Here is a 17,821-nt window from a genome sequence, read left to right as displayed (position 1 = left end):
AGGGAGACCCGCCCTCCTCGTGGCCTTGCCCCTTCTCCCCGCGCCCTTTGCCTTCACCCTCGGGGCCCCGAGGGCTTCGTTCCCCACCCAGGGGTAGCTCCTTTCTCTTTTTTCCGGCCGCCGTGCCAGACCCAGGCTGTCTGCCCGGGACACCCCTTCCTTCCTCCTGACGTCCCACGTGTTCGTGGTGCCGACCCCTGGAGGGGGGCCCAGGACCCCTGCCTTAGTAGGGGGGGCAGCGCTTCTCCTCGGGAGCCTCGAGAGCCCCCCGTTCCTCGACCCAGATCCGCTAGGGCCTTGGCTCGCCCTCCCCCCACATCAGGTGCTCACCCAGTCGTGGCCTAGTAGCAGGGCTGGAATCTCGCACCCGAGAGCACGGAGAGCACATTTAAGAGCAGCTTTTTTCTCTAGGGACCTGGCTTTGGATTTAAAGCCGGTGTGGTGTCTTGGTTGCGGTCTTTGGGGCAGGATGTTTTAATTCTTAGGACTATAGCACAGGCTCCAAGGAGCTTCTCGTCGGTTCAGGCTCATCCTCCTAGTTGACGGGAAGGTGGTGAGATTTTGGTCGGAGTCTGTTTCAAGCAAAATGGAATCTTTTTCTCTCCAGCAGAGTTAATGCTGTACTTTTATTACCCTCGAGTAGGAAGGCTGTGTAACAGTTTTAAATAGCGGCAGTGCTTTATAATGTCTGCAGTGTAAGAGGTTACAGGTACTCAGCGAATCCTTTACAGGAACTTCATCTTTTAAAGGTCTTTTCGCTTTTTTCGCTGTCTTTGATTCTTTGTAGATTGGAGAGGCTTTAATTGCATTCTTTCACCTTTTTCCTCAAGTGTGGCGTCTCTTAGAGGACTATGCAAGTTCAGCTTCTCCTTAACATTCTTGGGGAGAAAGAAGGCGTCTCCACATAGAAGCACACAGGGTTTCTTTTTGTTTTAACATTAATGGGTCCACTCGGAAGATGATGAAGTTGCCATAGCATGCATAAACTGTTGCCAGAGCCCCCCCACTCCGCATGCCAGTTTTTATGCTCTTCTAGCTTTGCTTACAGTGTGTGGTTTCTGATTATGAATTAGCCAAGATTGAAGCATTGCTGTTAGTAAAGCAGAGCTGGAGCTTTCAGCTGTTGCTTTAACCAGGAAGTTTGTGGTTCCCCCAGTGGTTTTTTTCCTCTTGACTGTCCACCACCTGTTTCCATTAAGAATGGCTTTGGCCCAGAGCATAGGTCTCAACTTTTCTCCAATCCTTCATTCTTGTGCATAGGGTTTTCTTACGCTAGATGGTATCTAGGCTTAAAATCTATTAGCATGTGGGGCTGTTAGACATAAAATATCTTTTCCAACTCTTGCTTTTCAGATGAGGAAACTGAGGCCCCCAGAGGTTAAGTGACTTACTTGCCCAGTTACATAGCAAGTATTCTTAAAAGAGTCCCATCATAGATTTAAAAAACAAAACAAAACAAACAGTATTAGCAATAATGCAAATTGCCTTTTAAGATGTGATGCAATGGGAAGGGCCCTGGGATTGAAGTTAAAAGGACTGATGATTCTTGCTTTGTCAGTTGCTAGCTATACAACCTTCACCAAGTCGCTTAACTGTTCTGAGCCTCAGTTTATTCTCATCTGCAAAATGGAGGAAATAGTGTCTATCTCCTAGGGTGCTAATTCAGCTTCAGTGCAGTATGTGTGAAAGTGCCTGTGGTGTAAGAGGCAGACAGTGAGATTTTGAGCCAGAGTGTTTATTTTTCTAAAGATTTCCACTTAATTTTCTTACTACAGAAGCTACAGATTCATTATAAAAAATACAGAAAAGAAATGAAGAAACTCACCCTTAGTCCCATCACTCATAAATGATTGTTAGTCCTTGGTCTTTATCTTGTCCTTTTTTTATCCTAGACAAATGTTTATTGTTTTTCCAAAATAATAAGTTTATCCTACACACAGTTTTGTGATGTGTTTTTAAGATTTAATAGTATATGATAGGCATGGTTTAACAAACACAGTTAATTTATTATTTTTTTAAACAAATATATTTTAAATGGTGCTGTGGATTTAATAGCTCCAGCACATGTGAGGTGGGCCAGTTGGATGTCCGGCACAGGCACAGAAAAGTTGCTCTTTTTATTTTTAAGATTTTACTTATTTATTTTAGAGTGAGAACACCTTCGTGTGTCGGCAGGGGGAGGAACAGGGAGAGGGACAAGCGGACTCCACTGGGAGCGTGGAGCCGGATGCCGGGCTCAATATCATCACCCCAAGAGCCGCATGCTTAACTGACTGAGCCACCCAAGTGCCCCAGAAAAGTTGTTCTTTTAAACATATGCTGGGATGGAAGAAGAGAAGGAAAGGAAGGGCAGAGACCTAACATTTATCATATGTCTACCATGAAAAAAAATACATATACATATATATTTTTTTAATAAAGATTTGGGCTCTCCTGCTAAATGTTGGTGGTGAGTTCTGAATTCTGTCACCCTCCCCATGACACTGCTGTTGAAGTTTCCTGTGAGACTGGACCTAAGGAAGGAGTGGAGGTTAGAAGGTGATGCTATGCCTTGCAAAGGGGGAGAAGAGTTGTCACTTGGCGGCCCTGGTGAAGACGTTGGAGGAAGTAGGAGCATAGTAGGAGCAGAGTCACCTCTGCTCAGGGCTCAGGGTACTTTGAACAAATTGCTCTTTCTTTTTTTTTTTTCCAAATTGCACTTTCTAAGCCATGGAATTAAGGATTTAGGTAAGTTATTTCCTCAGCTTTTTTTTTTTTTTAGCAGCTTTATTGAGATACAGTTCATATACCATACAATTCAGTGGGCTTTCTATTACCTTATTAATTTTAAAAAATTGTGGTAAAGGCAGCTCTTTCTGCCCACAGGTCCTGTCCCTGTGCTTTAATAAAACCACCTTTTTTGCATCCCCCCAAAATAAATGAATAAAAAATTGTAAATTATTTGTAACAAAAATTGGCCATTTAAATCAGTTTTTGTATTTGCATTTTTTTAAAAAGATTTTATTTATTTAAGAGAAGGCAAGAGAGCACAAGCAGGGTGAGCGGCAGAGGGAGAGGGAGAAGCTGGCACCCTGCTGAGCAGGGAGCCTGATGCCAGGCTCAATCCCAGGACTCTGGGATCATGACCTGAGCCGAAGGCAGACCCTTCATCTACTGAGCCACCCAGGCAGGCACCCTGATATATTTGCATTTTTTAATGTTAAAAAAACAACATAAAGCTTGCTATTTTAACTATTTTTGTGTAGTTTTGTGGCATTAAGTGCGTTCCCATTGATGGGAAACATATCTTCAGAACTTTTTCGTCTTGGAAATCTGAAACTTTATACCCATTAAACAACAACTCCCCTCTTCTTCCTACCCCCAGCCCCTGGTAACCACCAGTCTGTTTTCTGTTTTATGAATTTGACTGCTTGTGGATACCTCATGTAAGTGGAGTTATATAGTATTGGCTTTTTGTAACTGGCTTATTTCACTTACCATAATATCTTTAAGGTTCATCCATGTTGTAGTATGTGACAGGATTTCCTTACTTTTAAAGGCCAAATAGTACTGGGGCACCTGGCTGGCTCATTCAGTGGAACATGCGACTCTTGATCTTGAGTTGGAGCCCCATGTTAGGTGTAGAGATTATTAAAAAAAAAAAAAAGTCTGATTAATACTCCATTTTATGTATATACCACATTTTGTTTATCCATTCATCTGTTGATAGACATGAGTAGTTTTTACCTTTGACCATTGTGATTTGTGCTGCAATGAGTATGCACATATCTCTTAGAGACCCTTCTTTCAATTCTTAAAATAGCCAGAATTGGGACTGCTGGATCGTATAGTAGTTCTATTTTCAATTTTTAGGAACCTTCATAGTGTTTTCCATAGTGGTTGCACTTTACAATCCCACCAACAGTGCACAAGGGTTCCAGTATCCACATCTTTGCTAACATTTGTTATTTTATGTGTACGTGTTTAAATAGTAGCCATCCTAATGGGGTGTGAGGAGATATTTTTTTTAAATTGTCGTGTAGTTCATGGAGATATTTTTTTTAAATTGTCGTGTAGTTCATGTTCAATATTATTTTAGTTTCATGTAAGCAATATGGTGATTGGACATTTATATACATTACTTCATTGTAGTTTTGATTTGCATTTCTCTTATTAATGATGTTAATTGAACATCTTTTCATACGGTTGTTGGATATTTATGTATTATCTTTGCAGAAATGTCTATCCAAGTCTGAAATCAGGTTATATGATTTTCTTGTTGAGTTGTAGTTGTTTTATGCATTGTGAATATTGATCCCTTATCAGATATATGATGTGCAAAAACACTTTTGCCCATGTCTTTTCAGTGTTCATTTTGTCTTTTGTCTGATTTTGCTTTTGTTGCCTATGCTTTTGGTGTCTTATCCAAGAAGTTACTTCCAAGTCTAATGCCATGAAGTTTTTCGCCTATGTTTTCTTCTAGGAGTTTTATGGTTTTAAGTTTAAGTCATTTTAACTTTTTTTTTTTTTTTTAAGATTTTGTTTATTTGACAGAGAGAGACGGCGAGAGAGGGAACACAAGCATGGGGAGTGGGAGAGGGAGAAGCAGGCTTCCCGCTGAGCAGGGAGCCCGATGCGGGGCCAATCCCAGGACCCTGGGATCATGACCTGAGCTGAAGGCAGACGCTTAATGACTGAGCCACGCAGGCGCTACAACTTTTTTTTTTTTTAAGAGTAAAATTTAGTGGCATTGAGTACATTCACAATGTTATTCAGTCCTCCTCACCACTGTTTCTAAAATGTTTTCTTCATTTGAAATGAAAATTATGTAACCATTAAGCGATAACTCACCATTCTGCCCTCCTCCTAGCCCCTGTTAACCTCTAAACTACTTTCTGTCTATATGAATTTGCCTATTGTAGGTATTTCACGTAACCGGAATCAGAATATTTGTCCTTTTGTGTCTGGATTATTTCACTTAGCATGATGTTTTCAAGGTTCATCCGTGTTGTAGCATGTATCAGGATGTCATTCCTTTTTGTGGCTGATTTTCTCTACTTTTTTGAGCTCAGGGATATCTCCTTTTTTTTTTTTAAAGGTTTATTTATTTGAGAGAGTTCGTGCTAGAGCAAGAACAGGGGGAGGGGCAAAGAGAAAGGGGGAGAGGGAATCTCAAGCAGTCTCCTCTCTGAGCACAGAGCCTGATGCAGGGCTCGATCTCATGATCCTGAGATCATGAACTGAGCCGAAACCAAGAGTTGGACACTCAACTGACTGAGCCATCCAGGAGCCATAGGGATGTCTCTTTCAACTTGATACCTCACCCTCTCTTGGAGCTCTTTCATAAAGCCTGTTGAACTGATTCGAATTCATGTTCTTAATGTGGGTTCCCAGTCACGGGGGATGTCCACCGACATACGCAAAACTCTTGAAAATTCAAACATACTAGTGTGTGTAAAAGTCAATAATGGTAACCCAACCAAGCCATAGTTATTGGCATCATTTCTAATTCTAAGCTAGTTGTAATTTCCAGTCTTTCAATGTACATCATTTTCAGAATATTTTGTGATGTACAGAAAAAGTGTCACATGAAGGGAACAAGAGTAAAGAATAGGCAAATTTCTGCCTTTGCTTTTTAACTATGTAGTGGTTTTGTTAGAGGGGTGGTTTGATATCTAAGTATTGCATATTGTGTAGAGAGAGGTTTTTTATAAACATAGAATTTAATGGCCTAGTTAGAGTAAATAACTAATGCTCTTAGGGTAAGAGCATTTTGAAAGTAATCATAAGGTCTCCTGGTTTGTTTCAGTATGGACAAAACTTTTCAGAGTATTCTCATGCATGAAAGGCTTTTTTTTTTTTTTTAAAGATTTTATTTATTTGACAGAGAAACACAGTGAGAGAGGGAACGCAAGCAGGGCGAGTGGGAGAGGGAGAAGCAGGCTTCCCGTGGAGCAGGGAACCTGAGGCGGGGCTTGATCCCAGGACCCTGGGATCATGACCTGAGCTGAAGGCAGACGCTTAACGGCCACCCAGGCACCCTGTGAAAGGCTTTTTTTTTAAAGATGAGCTTCTGCGTGCCTTTTTTTGGGAGGTTAATAACTGATTTTTATCTGCTTATCTACTTTTCTTCTCTTTACTTTTTGGACTTAGCCTCCCACTCCATTTTCCTCCTCTCCAGTTATCAAGGGAATTTTAATATTAGTCCTTGGGGTATGGGGCTGAACTGGAAGTTTTATTTAGTCAGTCGTTGTCCCAAAGCTATTACAACCCTCACAGTACTTAACACATGGGACTTTATTTAGGGTCAGGGAGGACATACATAGTTTTTCTTCAAACAACATGAAACCATTCTTTTGTTCAAAACTATTTTTTGATTTTTGGTTATTTTTAATAAGTTATTTTAATAAAATAATTTTTAATAATATAATAATAATTTAATAATAGTTAGAATGTATTATGAAAGTTTAAGTATTTCAGAAATATAGTTTGAACCAGAGATTAAATCCAGTGTAGTTTTTTGGAATGGGAATTCTTTTTAAGATTTTATTTATTTATTTATTTATTTGAGAGAGAGAGAGAGAGAGAGAGAGCGAGCGCGCGCGTGTGCACCGGGGAAGGAGCAGAGGGACAAGCAGACTCTGTGCTGAGCAGAGCTAGATGCAGGGGGCTTGGGGCTCAAGCTCAGGACCCCAAGATGATGACCTGAGCCAGAATCAAGAGTCAGCTTAACTGACCGAGCCACCCAGGCGCCCCTTTGAATGGTACTTCTCACAAAGGCCAAGGTTGATTGCTCTTAGTATAATCTTGTATTTACCTGTGCATTTTTTCCTAGAGGTGCTATGGATGCTGAAATGGTCAAGTAAAATAGAAACAAAAAATTTGTTAAAACCTGGAAAACTAGTCTCCCCATAATTGAGATTTGATCTTTGATTTTCTAGTCCTTAAAATGGAAACTTGTGGCTTGAAAGAATGATGTGATTTGAAAGAGATTTATAACCATAGCCTGGGAGGGATAGGTGTGACTGTTGCAATCAAAAATTAGTACCTTCACTGTGTCACCTTCAACATTTCTGGGCCTGTTTTTCCATCTTTAAAATGGAGATACCAACTTGGAATGGTAATATGAGAATTAATTGAGATAACTAATGCTTAGCACTGAGCAGTGCCTGCTAAAGTGTTGATAATGTTATTTTTCTTCATCTGTAAAAATGGGTATATATTTATCTCATGAATCAGTAACACAGTTCAGCCAAATAAAACAGCACAGTTAAAATGCCTAGCAGGGCCATGCATAAACAGGCAGTAAGTTAGTGTTCATTTTGTTTCCCCTTTTGGGTGTATTTTGTTTCACATTTTCTTTTGTGCTGGCTTAAGGGATAAGATTGTTTCCTAAAGTTCAATTTGTGCATCTGAAATGTTTTGCTACACAGGGCATCCTTCCCCATAGAACCTTTTAGCTCATTGTTCCCTCTGGAATATTTGGGTAGTGTGGTTTCCTAGATTCATTTTCACTGTATTTCTCACATGAGAGTCTGTTGATAGGAGTCTTCTATGTTCATAGAAAACTGAAAAATACAGGTGAGCATATTACTGGATTTGTAATAGGATCACCTGGGTCTCTTTCTAATTAGATGTAACTAGTTTCAGGCATGGAGGGAGAGAGCCGGCTCTGATTATTTAGAGTAGTAATATAGATGAAAGAGTTAATCATAATCAGTTTAGTTGTTTGCTTTGTAAGCTATGTTGTAGGAAGAATCCTTATTTGAGCTTTGTAATTTGCTAGTTTACGTGATGAGTTCTTTGTAATTGTTAACTCTGTCCTTGTCATGAAATTGGCTGTTAAAAATGTCTTTATTTTTTTTAAGATTTTATTTGACAGAGCGTGAGCGAGAGAGAGCAAGTGAGAGAGCACAAGCTGGGGTAGGGGCAGAGAGAGAAGCAGACTCCCTGCTGAGTAGGGAGCCCAATGCAGGGCTCTATCCCAGAACTCCAGGATCACGACCTGAGCTGAAGGCAGACACTTACCTGACTGAGCCACCCAGGTGCCCCTAAATTGTCTTTAAAGTAGAGATTTTCTTGCAGAATTAATGAGCAGAACTGTTCTGTAGTTATTTTTAAATCTCTGCTATGCTATGGAGGCCATGTGTGTATATCTGTTTATTTTAAACTTACTTGAATTCCAGAACTGTAAAATTTTTCAGGAGTTTTATATCCATCATAAAATTCATATTGACTTAACATATTCTTTCTGCTAAGGAAGTCTTTAATTCTCCTAAAAATTTTATCTCCAGGTCAGAGGGATAAATAGCAAAATTTTCTTGAGGCATTGAGGCATGGGTGTTTTTTTTCCTTCAGACTGACCATTGTTTTACCTTTTTTTTTTTTTTTTTTCTTTTTTAAAGTAAGCTCTACACCTGATTTGGGGCTTGAACTCACGACACCGAGATCAAGAGTCCCATGCTCTGGGGCACCTGGGTGGCTCAGTCCTTAAGCGTCTGCCTTCAGCTCAGGTCATGATCCCAGGGTCCTGGGATAGAGCCCTGCACCATTCTCCCTGCTCAGCCGGAAGCCTGCTTCTCCCTCTCCCACTCCCCCTGCTTGTGTTCGCTCTCTTGCTGTCTGTCTCTCCGTCAAAAAAAAAAAAAAAAAAAAGAATCCCATGCACTACTGACTGAGCCAGCCAGATGCCCTGATTGTTTTAAAATTTTTATACAGAGAACATAAATTTTATAAATACGAAAAGTAACATTAAAATTAGACATTTTTTTTCCCTCAAGGGATGAGAAAGCCTAGTTAGGGGAGACTGTGAATACTGCGTAAGTTATTTCAGTATCTAAAATGATAGAAAGCATTTTAGCTCTTAGAACTTTGTGAAGTTCTGGGGCGCCTGGGTGGCTCAGTCATTAAGCGTCTGCCTTTGGCTCAGGTCATGATCCCAGGGTCCTGGGATCGAGTCCCATATCGGGCTCCCTGCTCTGCAGGGAGTCTGCTTCTCCCTCTGCCTGCCGCTGCCCCTGCTTGTGTTCCCTCTCTCGCTGTGTCTCTCTCTGTCAAATAAATAAATAAAATCTTAAAAAAAAAAAAAGAACTTTTGTGAAGTTCTGATGTGACCCTCTATCAGCTGACCTCCCCACTTTGTGGGAAATGGACTCACTTTCACAACAGCTTTTGGATTGTAACATTTTGATTTTTCTTTTCCTCCACTTAGAAAATAATGGTAGCAAATATAAAGAAAAATGGTGAGTTCTAGTTTAGAGACTGCAGTGAGATCTGATGGATCTCACTTAATTTTAGTATGTCACTTGGGGATTTGTTCATAGGTGCAGAGTGGCTTTAGAAGGAACTGTTGACTAACTTTTCTGACCTCCATGGACTGCCAGCTCTTCTTTTAACAGCTGTGTTCAGCTTTGAAAAATGGAGTTGAATATCACTTTTGCCCTATGTTGAAACTACTGAAACTTTATTTTCAAGTTGGGAAATGTCTTTAGTTTGGGGATTATACAAAATGAAATTTTTTGTTTCCAAAGCTGTTTAACTTTATAGTGTTATACTTTTAATTTTGGAAGGTTACTAGTTTCCATTTACCTGACACTGCTACTCTTCAGCAAAAGAATCACTAAATTAGAAGCTGTCACCACTTTCTCATTGTTCTTTTACCTTTTTGTTTCCTATGAGACTGAAGCAAGCTCTCACCGAAGACTGGGAATGTGTGATATTTTGGCGATATTGTGGGGTAACTAAGAGTCTACAGTGTGTAGACTGTCTTTTTTAACCCATTATTTGGACATCTGTTAAGTTTTTGCTAGTTTCTGTTTTGTACAGATAATTTACTATAGGCTTTTCCCAGTTTCTTTGTGCTTGTAGCTTTTGTGTGTGGAAAACACTCCTCTTTTTTGCTCCAGTTCCCTCCCCCCACACTACCATCACATAGCTTGGCTACTGTTTCTTTCTTTCCTGCATGACTTATGTCTGCGCGATGCTGCCAACTTACCATGCTAGATGGGGTGGGATATTACTAGTGAGAAACACCTGTGCTTCCTATTGGCTGCCTGCCTGATTCTGAATGCTGTTGTCTGAGCAAGAATCTTAGGGGTCTGGAGAGTGAAAGGAAGTCAGGGTAGTGGTGACAAACAACTTGAAAATCCGTAACTGACATCATCAGCTAGCTTGTTATTACTGCATATTCAAGCAGTACTGTTTTGTGATCATATAGCCATTGTAAGCCTTATAGAGGTTTTCAACAAGGATGTTTCACTGGAGGTTGTTTATGTGGTAAAAGACTATTCCTTAGGTCTGTATTTCTTAGACGGCTAGAGCAAGAAGAGCAGGCTTTACATTTTTCATTTGTCAGCCCTTCCCTGCTCATGGTTCGATTTCTGTTTGTCATTTAGTGCACAGTTTTTCATGAAGCTTTTTCTGTCCAGCCATCCCAAACCTGTATTGTAGGATGTTATTTAGTATTTTACTAGACACATTTTTTCATTTCAGCAAGATTTTAAGTTTTGAGCATGGAGTTTGCTTTATTGCTTCGTGTATTATATAACTTAAAAAACATTTTTTAAAGACTTTATTCATTTGTCAGAGAGAGAGAGAGCGAACACAAGCAGGGGGAGCGGCAGACAGGGAGAAGCAGGCTCCCTGCTGAGTAAGGAGCCCGATGTGGGACTCGATCCCAGGATCCTGGGATCATGACCTGAGCTGAAGGCAGACGCTAAACCGACTGAGCCACCCTGGCGTCCCCCCAAAAATTTTTTTTAAAGTAAGCTCTAGGCCTAATGTGGGGCTTGAACGCAAGATGCCAAGATCAAGAGTCACATGCTCTCCTGACTGAGCCAGCCAGGCACCTTGTGTATTATATAACATTGAGGAGTCAGGCACACAGTCCCTACACTAATTACCTAGCCCTTCTTGTAAAAGCTTATTGGACCAGAGGTAGACACCTAATTCAAGCTGGGTAAATCAGTTTCTCCTAGGAATTTGAGATTGTGACTGAGATTTAAGTCTTTTTTTTTTTTTTTAAGATTTTATTTATTTGAGAGCAAGAACACAAGCAGGGAGGAGGGGCAGAGGGAGAGGGAGCAGACCCCCTGCTGAACAGAGAGCCTGATGTGGGATTCCATCCCAGAACTCTGGGATCATAACCTGAGCTGAAGGCAGACGCTTAACCAACTGAGCCACCCAGACGTCCCACGATTTAAGTCTTTAGGGAACAAACAGGTAACCTGTTTCAAGAGAACTTGAAACATATCAATTCACATGCACAGTCAAGTCCAGGCTTGTCATATATCAGGAAGCAGTGAAGGCCAGTCTGCAAGGAGGGATAATTAAGTAGATTCATCCTGAAGTATAGATGAGAAATGCATCTCTGGAGAGGGAGGCAGCCATCCACATGCAGACTAGAAACCTAGGTGCTTAAAGCCTTTTTAAGTGTGGCCTGTTGTACTTTCTGCCTTTGGATTCTTTGAGATACTCCAGTATCCTTTCAATTAATTTCATTTTTTTGCTTAGGCTGGCTTGAAGGTTTCTCTTAATTACAACCAAAAGCTTTGAAAAGAGTACAGAGCTCTAACATTTCTTAAATTCATTTGAATTTTAGAATAGTCAAGCCTAGGATCATGGCTTTTGGAAGATTGTCCTTTGCCCCCAACAGGTGCCCCCCACACTCCCTTAGGGTGCTTGAGGTCTTGGCTCCTCTGTAGTGTAGACGTTCACCTATGTTGTAGCTTTTGGTGTATAGAGCGCTCTTCTGGTGCTTTGCCAAATCAAGATTGAGGTTTTGTTTTTACGCGTTTTTAATGATTATTTGTTTAGTTTATCTGTTTAGTTTATTTGCTTAGATTATTCTTTTCAGCATATGTGACTGATAATAAAATAATACTGCTATTTCAGATAGGAAACTTAAGGTGAGCCATCATTTTAAAAATAATTTTTTGTGAGGCATATGGATTAAGTTCTTCTTTTCTAGTTGAGTAACACATTTGTTTTAGTTCCTGATTGTTTCCTCTTAAGAAAAGTTGATGGACTTGAATGGAATACAATAATGTGAGTTGAATGGCAGTTGAGACTTTAAACAAAGGGTAATGGTGAATGGCTGTGTGCCCAGTTGATGGAGTCTGTCTCGTCTCGGCTCAGTTAGTAACTTCATGAATGATCTGTAATAGGAGCATCACAGTGGTGTTTTTCTCTTTGAGAAATGTTAATGAGGGAGAGAGGGAAGCTCTGAGAAAGATAGTTTAAGTTTTCTAATTTTTTTCTTCCTATGATCATTTGGTATTTATTAAGTTGAAAGAAAAATGTAAAATTTCCCTGTAATATTAAGGAGCAAGAATTAAGAGACTAGAGCCAGCTTTGAAATGTGGGTTTGCATACAATCGGGAAGGAATGGATTTGCAGGGTGGAAAAAACTGGAAGACAGTATTTCACAGTGGAGGCCGACCTAATTGTGACTGTGTACCTAACCAATGTTACACCTTCATGGAGTGCATGTATGATACTGAGTTGACTGCTCTGCATAGAGCAAGTTTTATTGTCCTTAGTGCTCAGTGGTATTGGGCCCTTGTGCAAAGTAGAGACTTGATAAATATTTTTTAAATATTCTATGTCTGGTCAAATGGCACTTTTGTTTTGAGACTGTTTAGTACTGAGGAATAGGAAGAAAATCTTTTGAAATTCTAAGAATTTCATTTGTTCACATCATTGTCTTCTGAAGATAATCAGTACTAGAAGGAGTTTTCTGAAAAAAAAAAAAAGCAGCTTTCCATTGAAAGACATTAAGTTGGCTAAGATTTGTACTATAAAAGCCTTTGTGTACCTCTGTAATCTTGAAACCTCATATTGTATATTGCCTGGACAAAATCAGAAGGCTTTTAGACAACCTTGATTCTGGCTCTGTTTTCTCTAGCTCCAGAGAATAAGAAAAGGAGAATCTGATACTGCTGGCAGTCTATGCTCTCTTGCTTTTCTGGGCCAAGACATGCGTTTAAAAATAAAATCAAGGAAATTGTAAACCAGTAGTAAAAACGAATAAAGTACCCAGGGGTTTGCTTCCTCTCATGTCCTGTGGCCTGAGTCTCTCTTTTTTCAAGCCTTTAGGCTGGTATTAAACTAAGGTGGCAAAACTGTGCTCTGGCTTTGTCCTTCTTTACATCCCCTTTAAAATTTATAGGAAATAATTATGGAAAGACACCATGTTTATTATGTATTTGTTTTTATCATATACTATTTCTGTTTAATACCCTCTGGGATACATTTACAAGTGCAATTAAAAAAAAAAAGCCTGCAAACTTCTTTATTGAAATCAAGTGCTGTTTTTTATTTATTAATGTTCATTTGTCTGGTGTAACTTTGCTCTGGCCTAAGAAAGACCTAGAGAAAGACTTCATTCTGTTCCAGGAAGCGTACAACTTAGAAAAATGTTTTCTTTTGAATTCTGACTGCTCCAACTTCTGTGAACAAACCAGATCCACAGATCAGGTTTGTAAACGATCTGTTTTCTTAAGGTATCTTCTAACAGAATGGGTCTCAGGGGAAGCTGAGTGGCAGCACACATTTAGCTGGGAGTAGCAGTTCATCTCCCTGACATACATCCCCTTTGTCCGCACAAAGCAATTTTGGAGGCAGGCTTGGAATTTAAATGTACACTTCTCTGTTCTGGCCCAGTTTGTCTTATTTAATCCATTTTATTTTTTATGTTTCATATGTCTGATATATTTCTAATATAATCATGTAGAAACCTGCTTTGGAGAACTCTGAAGTCTTGATAGGAAGAATTCTAAATTTATTGTATGCAAAATGGTGATCTGGAAAGAAATAGTATACATAGGTCACTGAAACTATTGAATTTGTATTTATTTGTTTTTATGAATGGGGGAAGGTTAAGACTTGAATATATTTTATTCTTTTGTAAGAGAGTCACTGAAACAGTTTCTGATATTTCTTCAGCATTGTATACTACGTGGTAATATTTCTTGAAGATAGCTTGCTGAAGAAAAAAATTGAATCAGGCTTTCTGAATTGCCAGATCCAGAACATCAAAAAATGCTTTGGACCAAAAAAAAAAAAAAAAAGAGGCCTGCTGGATCCACCCCCAGGAATCCTAGTGGGTCCCCATGGTAACAGCCTCCTTGCTTACAACTTGTCACTGTGTAACTGTCACTGGAGTTCAGAGAAAAGCCAGTATATCAAGAACTGTGTGGCATTAACTACTCCTTGATAAAATGCTGTTGCACATTTGAAACGAGACAGAAATAGAAAGTTAAAGGTTTTAATTTCTGTGTTCCATTAATTAGATGCTTTAAAAAGCTGCCTAATTATGGTAAGGTGCAGCAGTGGGAAGGTGGTGGGTGGCCGAGGCAGGGCATAGGAGGAAGCCAGAGTCTCAGAAGGTTAGAATCTTCAGGGTTTTTTCTTCTCTAATCCCTTCATTTTTCAAATGAGGGAAGTGAAATGCCTTACTTAGGTTCACAGAGAAGCAGAAACAGGATTCCAGCCCAGGCCTTCTAATTTCCAGCATAATGTTCTGCTGTCTCTACTCACACCTTGCATTTACCATGCCTCTATGTTTCATAAATGAAGTCTCAATTTCTGAGGTTAGAAAAGGACCTTAGAGGTTATGTAGAGAAACTTTCTACCCTGCAAAGGAGTCCCGTTTGCACCATCATGGGCAGTCAGCCTCTGCCTCTTCCCTCAGGTGGGGGTTATCTGTTCAGTTAGCAAGAACCCCCTTGCCTGAGTTCAAAGAGAAGATAGTTTTAATTTTAAAGCTATATGCCTTATTTTTCTCCTCTAATAAAATAGCAATTGAAAATCAGACCCAGTGTTTTTTATTAGCATGTTTATCTCCATTTAAGTCATGCTTGTCAGTCATGACAAGACAGATAATTCTTTAAAAGAATTATGTCCTTATGTCCTGCCTAAACCCTAGAACTTTGAAAAGGTAATGCCATATTTGGAACAAGCTAGTCTTCTAATGGGTGGGAGGGAAGAGATTGATAAATGTTATATTCAGCTTAAAGTATTTTATAAGGTGCTTAATAAGATGAAATTGATTATAAGCTAGAGTATCAAAAGAGGCCTCAATGTACTTTAAAAGCAAAATCAAAGCCAAATACGCAAGTGGTTTTGAATTCTTGCAGTGCGTTTTATGAATGCTTTTGTATAGAGTAGGTTCATTTACATAAAAGTGTGAGTTTTGGGTTCAAAACCAACATTATTTAGGCAATTATTAATCACCTATGCCAAAACACTTTTTGGTCTATTTTTTGGATGTTCTGTTGCTCAGTATGCCAGTCATCAAATGCCCTTGTCAAAGAGGGCTTCAGCTTTATTTCACTTTTACTCTTTCAGAGTAGCTTGAAAGGTAGTAATAGGTAAACATTTAAAGATTATAAGCTTCAGGGGCGCCTAGCTGCCTCAGGCGGTGGAGCATGTGACTCTTGATCTGGGGTCATGAGTTCAAGCACCACCTTGGGCGGAGAGCCTACTAAAAAAAAAAAGATTATTAGCCTGAGGGTTTTTTTTTAATACCTTTTAAGAAAAGCACATATGCATATTTTCTAAGATATACAGAAATGTTTTCAGTTTCTCATAACACAGATATTTTTTCCTCGAAGAATTTACCATACCTAAAAATGGAGAATTTGGCTCCAAGATTAACTTTTCTTTTTGTCTTACCAGAAAATTAAAGTGAAAATGCTGTTGGCAGTCTTTTGCTGTCTTGACTTCAACACAGTAGAGAATGCTATAATGAAAATGTGGCTGAGTTTTTAATATTCTGGGATTTCATGACCACCAGCACTTGTTGTGCAGCCAAGGTAATTAAGGTAATCAAATATTTTAGTCATTAGTAGGTTTGGCCTGGCTCTTAAAGAAATCTCTAATCCTAGCTATATCCCCAGTGCCCTTTTCATTTTTAGTCTAAAACATATTTATTATTTAGTTGTTCTGGCTCTTAATTTGACCAGTGAATTTTTGCATAAAAATTCATTTGTGAAGTTTTTCTTGATTAGAAAGTATGCCAAATTATAGTGTAATGAAAGAAATTGTTAGACTTCACATTGATGGGGGAGGGAGGAGAGACAGAGACAGGGGTGGGATGGGAGAAGAGATACGGTTGCATCCTTACCATTTGTTAGACAAGGAAATTCGAAGTGTTAGGAACCTCTTTGAGGAGAGTAACTTATTTGGGGCATCCGGCTATTAAGTGGTAGGACACTGTGGGACTGCCAGTCCACACTGCAGATGCTGTACTCTTTCCCTATACTTTTCTGGCTTGTTGAGGCCCAGTCTCCTAACAGTAATGAAATAATTTATTTTTGTAGCCATTCCTTTTCATGTGGTAATGTAATTTTTAACCATTAAATCGGTGATGTAAATTCAGTATCTCATTCTAGAAGTTCTTAGGTTGAGAGAGTTAGGAAAGTAGGCACATCTATTAACTGCCATGGTGTAAGATATTTTTTGTGTACCTTAACTAAACTGTTTACCTGTTTTCTTATCAAAAAGTGGGAGTAATTTACCCTTAACAGAAGTGGCATGGAAATGTGATTTTAAGGTAGGTAGCATTCATAGCATCCTCAAGTCTTTTAAAAGAAATGCATGGATCATAATATAAGTTCCTATTGGAGGTATCCCTCTCACGGGTCATTTAATAGATCAGAAAACTGGGTGTTAACAGCTTTATTTGGTTCCCTGATGAGACATGATGTGACATTAAAGATTGTCATCTCCTCCTACCCCCCTTTTTAAAATCTAGTCACTCTCTCCCAACTCTCATGCCCCATAGCCATCCTTTTGGCTCTGATAATTACTTCTTAATTTTTTTTTTTTTTTTTAAGATTTAGAGAGAGAGAGAGGGTGCAAGGGAGAGGGAGAAAGAAAATCTCAAGCAGACTCCCCACTGAGCATAGAGCTCCGTGTGGGGGCTTGATCTCATGACCCTGAGATCATAATGTGAGCCAGAATCCAGTTGGGTACTCAACTGACTGAGCCCCCCAGGTGCCCCAGAAAATGACTTCTTAATTCTAAGCAGCCATAGTCCATGAGCTCCTAGAAAAGAGAGAGAAAGAGAACCCCAGTCTCTCCAGGGGGCCTTTCAGTCAGTGCCATATTTACCAAGCAGTCTGTCTGGTCTGTGACCACGTCCTCTTTTGTCTGGGCCCACATGAAAGAATGTCCCAAATGCTATCTTGATATATGTCCTCACTAGCGATCTTGTTCTTTAAGCCTCCTTTTACAGGTTGATTCACAGTAGGGGAGTCATGTTCAGAAACTTTCTGTGATAGCCTGAATTTTCTTGTCTTTCATCTCTTTGCTTCTATTTATGTTCTTTTTACCTCTTCCTTGAGCTTGCACCTTCTGCATAGTTGACTCTATTATATCATCTTTGGGGCTGAAGAATAAAGTTGGAAGATTTTAAAGTTAAAGTTCCCAGAATAATGTAGTCGCCCACATTGCACATATGTCACATTTTGAGTTTACTAGTTAAGCCTCTAAATATGTGCTTTATATACAGTATGTGCAGTGTGATGACTTAGGTTGCCATGAGAACCTAAAAATTTTAGGCTTAAATTGTTCAGTAGCAGACACACATTTTTCCCTTATTGTCTTAGAGGGAGGATAATTTCTTCTTTTGTCTAATATACCTTTTACAAATTGAGATATTAGGCAGTGGTCCTTCTCATATATTGCCTCCTGCTAACAGGATGGGTAGCTTCTTTGTCTATTATCAGTCTCCTTCACTGCAGTCTTCCATGCTCTAGTTTTTTTCCTCTGTACTTGTCTCCTTTTACTTTCTTGCTACAGGATAGAATTAGAAGTAGGAAACTGGAAGCTTTATCTT

The 17,821-nt window shown here is 39.4% G+C and overlaps 1 protein-coding gene across 9 annotated transcripts in view; it reads left to right on the top strand.

Moving 5' to 3' along the window:
* CELF1 (CUGBP Elav-like family member 1) overlaps window positions 1-17,821 on the top strand; it is a 77,118-nt gene that overhangs the window by 415 nt on the left and 58,882 nt on the right. The window contains exon 1 of one of the 9 annotated variants that reach the window (XM_027578097.1): window positions 15,658-15,794. The exons of 5 other annotated variants lie outside the window; for them this stretch is intronic. The gene's annotated coding sequence lies outside the window, so the exon portion shown is untranslated. Of the gene's footprint in view, window positions 1-15,657; window positions 15,804-17,821 lie in introns of those variants that run through there. 3 more of the 9 variants (XM_027578096.1, XM_027578098.1, XM_027578095.1) reach the window with 3 other exon arrangements.

Source organism: Zalophus californianus, chromosome 11 (genome assembly GCF_009762305.2).
Source record: "Zalophus californianus isolate mZalCal1 chromosome 11, mZalCal1.pri.v2, whole genome shotgun sequence".
Taxonomy (NCBI): Eukaryota; Metazoa; Chordata; class Mammalia; order Carnivora; family Otariidae; genus Zalophus; species Zalophus californianus.
Note: the sequence above shows the minus strand (reverse complement) of the source record. Positions and strands in the feature narration are given on the sequence as shown.